This window comes from Mandrillus leucophaeus, unplaced genomic scaffold (assembly GCF_000951045.1).
Source record: "Mandrillus leucophaeus isolate KB7577 unplaced genomic scaffold, Mleu.le_1.0 Scaffold1014, whole genome shotgun sequence".
Lineage (NCBI taxonomy): Eukaryota > Metazoa > Chordata > Mammalia > Primates > Cercopithecidae > Mandrillus > Mandrillus leucophaeus.
Genome location: NW_012098255.1, coordinates 325,469 through 331,389, shown reverse-complemented (window position 1 = coordinate 331,389; position 5,921 = coordinate 325,469). Strand labels below are relative to the sequence as shown.

General features: G+C 47.0%; 1 protein-coding gene across 6 annotated transcripts in view; it reads right to left on the bottom strand.

The window, feature by feature from the left end:
* DEDD (death effector domain containing) overlaps positions 1 to 5,634 on the bottom strand; it is an 11,812-nt gene extending 6,178 nt beyond the window's left edge. For 2 of the 6 annotated variants that reach the window (XM_011976299.1, XM_011976309.1), the window contains exons 1-2: positions 5,312 to 5,634; positions 3,583 to 3,615 (exon numbers count right to left, since the gene is read on the bottom strand). The gene's annotated coding sequence lies outside the window, so the exon portion shown is untranslated. Of the gene's footprint in view, positions 1 to 3,582; positions 3,616 to 5,151; positions 5,254 to 5,311 lie in introns of those variants that run through there. The other 4 variants (XM_011976302.1, XM_011976300.1, XM_011976319.1 and 1 more) reach the window with 4 other exon arrangements.
* Positions 5,635 to 5,921: the final 287 nt, after the last annotated feature.

The window sequence follows — 5,921 nt, the reverse complement described above, 5'->3', positions numbered from 1 at the left end:
TCGGAGGCTGAGGCAGGAGAATGGCGTGAACCTGGGAGGCGGAGCTTGCAGTGAGCCGAGATCGCGCCACTGCACTCCAGCCTGGGTGACACAGCGCGAGACTGTCTCAAAAAAAAAAAAAAAAAGAAAGAAACAATAAAATAATAAGCTGCTTTGGAAAAACAAAGCTGATAGAGACTTGGAAAGCTGAAGAGTAAGTAGGAACTAGTCCTCTCTTCCTCAGATGAGAAACTAAAATGAAAGCACAGAGAAACTCATTCCCTTAAGAAAAGGGGAGGTACACTCTGGGATCACTTAACCCTATACCATGGGTTCTGACATGTAGAAAGGAAATGTAATCCATATATAATTTTGAGAGCCCAGATGCCCCACCCAAAGCATGGAAAATAGCTATTCAACTGTAGACTGGTATTCCTTGTCTCTTCCTCTCGATTCACCTGTTGCTGTCACTGGGTACAAATGAAGGTGCTAAAGGAAAATAAGTTCTTGCTCATAGCAGTCAACACGAGAAAACTGAGCCTCCTCAGAGCCCCTGTAACTTCTCCTTGTTCCCTATCCCACCTGTTCCCTTGGGCCAGCTGTTGATTATGAGGATCTCAGATAAAGCAGATGGGTAGGTTTCACATTAAACCAACCAGAAGAGCCGGTTGCTCCCCAGTTCCCAAATTTAAAGTGTGCTTAAACCCGAGGAAATGAAGAAACACTGTCCCCACATACCCTCACAATGGAAAATGAGGCAAAATACAGGAAAACACTGTGGTCCTAATTACGCATCTATGGATGTAATTCTATAAGCTTCAATCCCTTGAAGTTAACTCCCTACATTTGAGAGGAAACAGACACACTAGCCACCTTTAAGTCCCAGATCCCAGGCTAGATCATCAATGTACTAGGAATTATAAGAGCTTTTAGGTCAGTGGTTCTCAACCAGGGGCAAATTTGACCCCTGGGGAATATGTCCCAATGTCTGGAGACATTTCTGATTATCATGCCTGGTGGGGAAGGGGACTGCAATCAGCACATAATGAGTAGAAGCCAGGGATATTTAGAAACATCCTATAAGACAGGTGCAGTGACTCACGTCTGTAATCCCTGCACTTTAAGAGGCCAAGGGGGGAGGAACGCTTGAGCCCAGGAGTTTGAGATCAGCTTGGACAACATGGTGAAACCCCATCTCTACAAAAAATAAAAAATTAGCCAGGCGTGGTGGCATGCACCTGTGATTCCAGCTACTTGGGAGGCTAAGGTAGGAGAATCGCTTGAGCCTGGGAGGTCGAAGGTGCAGTGGGATGTGATAGCGCCACTACAGCCCAGGTGACAGAGACAGACCCTGTCTCAAAAGAAAAAAGAAACATCCTATAATGCACAGAACAGTCTGCCACAACAAAGAATCATCCAGCACAAAATGTCAATAATGCCGAGGATGAGAAACCCTATTCTAGGTGGAGCATGATGAAGGGTCAAAAGAATGCATGTCACTTTCCACACTAGATCTAGAAGCAGCCATTTGGTCCCCCCAGTCCAAACCCATCAAACAACATTCCAGAAGAAAAGAAAAGCCTATCGGACACACACATTCATTTAACTCCCAAGTCTAACTGCACTAAGGTGTTTCATGCCATTCCAATCTTGGGTCCTCTGTCACCTGCTGTTGCCATTCAGCTGAAGAACAGGTGGTAGTTCTACACCCACTTCTGCCCCATCCCAGGAGGTCTACTTTGACCTAGTTCAATCTGGAGTTCTGTGGGGATATTAGAAATGTAATCCTCTGCAAGACAGATACAAAGGATCCTGCTCGTAAGCCTCAGGGCCATCTTTAAAGTCTTGAAACTGGATGAGTAGCAGACTCCTTGTTAGGTCACTAATCAGACTTATATTGCTTATTCAGTGAAGCAAAACATAGAAATATGTAAGTTCCTCAAGGCCATGTCCTTGGGAGAAATATGAGGATACTGTCATGCAGGTTAAGGGGCAGCCCTCTTCACTTAATGCAACCCAGATAAGGGTTCCAAGAATCTATCTAACTTTAACATTAAAAGAATGTGATGAGGCCTGGCACGGTGGCTCACACTTGTAATCCCAACACTTCGGGAGACCAAGGCAGGACTGCTTGAGCCCAGGAGTTCGAGACCAGCCTGAGCAACATGGCACAACCCCATCTCTACAAACAATAAACAAAAATTTCCTGGGCATGGTGGGACATACTTGTGGTCCCAGCTACTCTAACGCACCACTGCACTCCAGCCTGGGGTACACAGTGAGACCTTGCCTCAAAAAAAAAAAAAAGGAAAAAGGAAAAAAAATGGGATGAAAGTTCAGCTGATTAGTAAAATTAGAAAAGAAAACATGACCAATTTCTTCTAAAACCAAAATATACTCAGATTTCTGTGGCAGTGAAGCAAGGGAGCTCAACTTAAAACATACAGAGATCCTAGATAACAGGTATCAGAATGGTGAGGAGAATGTAGCCCTCTGAACAGAAGATTAGAACTAACTCAAGTCTTGGTATCTGAAACACTGCCAAATACCAAGAGACAAAACTACAGCACACAGAAAGTCCTGATCCCACTAACTGGTCTGGCTCTATGTGAGACAGTAACACATGAATTCTCCCCTACAGTTTCCCAAGAATAATTGATTCTGAGGAATTGCTGTATTTCCTGGAGTTTTACTTTTTTCTTTAGAGAAGTCCAAGTCAGCCAAGGGCCAACAGACAGTCTATAGGTATCTTCAGGATTTTCTCCTGATTGGTCCTTCTCTACTATGTTTCTACTTCCAAGCAAAGTCTGGTCTCATCCCAACCAGGAATAGCTGTAGTTTTTGAGGTACTTGGCTCTCTCAGAAGCCCTTAGGGGAAAGCCACGTGAAAGAAATAAAAAAGAGTGCTGTCTTGAAATGAAAAGGACAGTCATCTTTTCTGAACAGGGATGATATTTATAATTTCATAGGAGAATTAGAGATATCTGACTCAGAAGTCCTCAGAAGAAAAGTCATTTGTAGTTCTTTTTTGTAGAAGAACTACAAAAAAAGTGGTGTCTTGAAACTTGAAATGAAAACTACATAGAAAATCTTAAAGATGGTTAAGAGTACATTCTTGCTCGTGGAACTAGGAAATGTAATCAAATATCTGGAAGTCAAAATTACACAGTATGTTTTCAAAATAAAGATGCCAGGAACCCCCCAACAGCTAGAAGAGAAAGTGAGAGGAAAAGTTTCCCATGGAAGGAAGGTGTCCCAGCAACCCTCCAAGGGCAAAATTTAGTAGACAATGTACTAGAATACAGCCTTCCATATGTTTAAAAAAAAAAAAGTTTCAGAGCTGACCAAGAAGACTAGACAATAAACCAAACCAAAGCTGGGGGATTGTCCCAAGACATCTAAATCTCCTTCTCTTTTCCCTCCTATCTTCAATTAACTGAAGTAACAGTGATTACAACAGATCTCATGCACTCAGATGGGTGAATGAAAACTCATTTTCCCTGGCATTCTCCTCCTCATTAAGGGACCCAACCTCAAAATAACTCTCATGCTATTTCCATTCCCTTCCATTGTTTGAAAACAATAAAAAAGTTCCAGACTTACCTCCGCAAGAAACTTAATTTCCCAGGTCTCTTCCTAGCACAAGTTTCACAGCCAGCAGCAAAACAAAAACAAATAAGGAGAGGAAAATAATTAATTTTCAAGTTTTACTTTGAAACCTCGAAGGCCCATAGAATTAGACAATCTCGCTGCAAAAGTACACAGACAAGCCTAAAGACATTTAGAGAACTCACCCCCAACAAGTCTCCAGGCTTCCCTAACTCTCTATTAGTCAATTTACAAAAATACCAACTCCAAGAATTTCCAGTCTCAATGGCTTGCGGTAAGAAAGCTCCCAAATTTAAGAACTTCTGGGAAAATCAATTACCCTCTGGCACTTTCTCATCTTCCTCCACAATTCCTTATTCCTATTTTGTTACAATATTAATGTTAACTTTCATCTTCAGAAAAAACTGGGAGGCAAGTGGTTACAACAGACCAGCACTATCCTCCAAATTCTACCTTTGGCCCTTTCCCTTAACTAGCACACAATGAGAACAAAATATCTAATGGCGCAGCATCCACTCATACATCTATGTTTCACCAGGGAAAGTTTTTCTACATACAGTATCCATGTTACCCCCTCCCTTCTAGACTTAAACAGCAAAAGGGTCTGGAAACTACAGCACTCATTTAATTAGCCTGTCTAGATGCCACTCTATCTTTTGTCTTTCCCTCCTCAGACTTCCAGAGCCTCCACCTTAGCATATATGGTTCCAATATAGCCATGTCTGCTCCCCCACTCTTTTATTGCTAATGCTAAAAACTAGAAAAGTCCTTTGCTCCTTCACACTTGGACGACACCGGCTTCCCCATTTTCCCAAGCAGGAAAAACAAGGGAACAGTAAGCTAGGGAGTCTTTTGGAAAACAAACCCAGTTGAATTCTCATCCAACCCCAATTCTGCAAACCCACATGACCATTCCCTTCTGCCCTTCCCACCCTCTTAAAAGCTAAGGACCTGGCAATTAGAATTGGCTGCAACTGATGCTGCTTAACTCTGTTCTCTCCTCCTCTCCACCGGGGAAAGGGAAACCCCCGAACCTCTATCACCCGTGCAGCTCCACTGTCCTATCTCCCATTCCACTCCTTCTTCCCAAACTTTCTTCCTCCCAGTCTCTCACTTTCTCCATTACCTCCTCCCACCGACACTCTCTCCATTCCCCAAACCTCCGTTCTCTCCTTTTCCACCCAAATTCTCCCCTAGGCCCTTCCCCCTCCCACATCCAATTTAACACTTTCGAAGCCCCCCAGAATCGTCTAAACTCCAATTCTGAGCTTTCCCCACCTCCTCGCAACACCCCTCATCAGAGTCCAGTCCTCCCTCCAACCACATGCCACAGCCCCCTTCCCCTTCACACCCTCAGCCTCTCCCTCCTGCTCCTACCCACTTCAATACGAGCGCATCGCAGCCCCACTCCCCACCTCGGCCTCTCTAATACCCCTGGCTGGGCCCAGACTCAGCCCTTGTTTACGCCCCTCCCCATGCCCTCACTCCTCGGTCTCGACCCCTGCCCTCTCCCGCAGTTGCCATCTCCCCTGCACGCCCCCCTCGGCAGCTCCCCTCCCCCACCTCTCAGCGTCCCGTCACCTCCCTCTCTTGAGGTTCTCAGGCTGGACGTCGCCACCGCCTCCCCCTCCACTTTCCTTCCCCAAGCCCTTTGCGGCCCCGCCCGGCCCCGCCCCGTCCCGCTCGACTCCCTCTCCCCATTCCGGCCGCCCCTCCGCCTCACTCTCGGCTCAGGCTCGGCGCCGCCATATTGGATCCATCCGCGCCGCTCTCCCGGGCCTGTCTCACGGCGCCGCATCCGGGCTCCAGCCGCCGCCGCCGCCGCCGCCGCCGCCGCGGGCGTGGGGGAGGGGAGAGGCGGGCGGGGGTGGCTGCATCCTGAACGGCGCCTCCCGGAACCCGGCCGGTTAGTGGCGGCTTCGAGGCCATAGTGAGACATGAGCCGCAGTAGCCATAGTAAGTGAGGGCAGCCTGGCAACGGCATTAAGCGGGGAGTGGATAGCTTCACTTCGGGAGGAGAGATAGGGATTGGCAGCCATCTTGCTTTGGGGCAAGCTGGCAACGCCGGTTTTTCCTGACGGCTGCTTAGGGCGGTAATAAGGAATGGGAGAGGATAGCGTTCTTGAATGTGGAAACATTGGTGGCGCCACAGCTGGCTGGTGGCCACTTCAAGACCCACTGAAAGGCAGGGATTGGCAGCCATGACTCATAAGGGCGGAATAGCACGGGGATCGGTTTGTCTGGAGAACTTGAGTGAAGGGTCAAGTTCTGGATTTCACCTTTCCTCTGAGCTTCCTGATAACCCGGACGTTCCGTAAACCCGGATCCGGAGC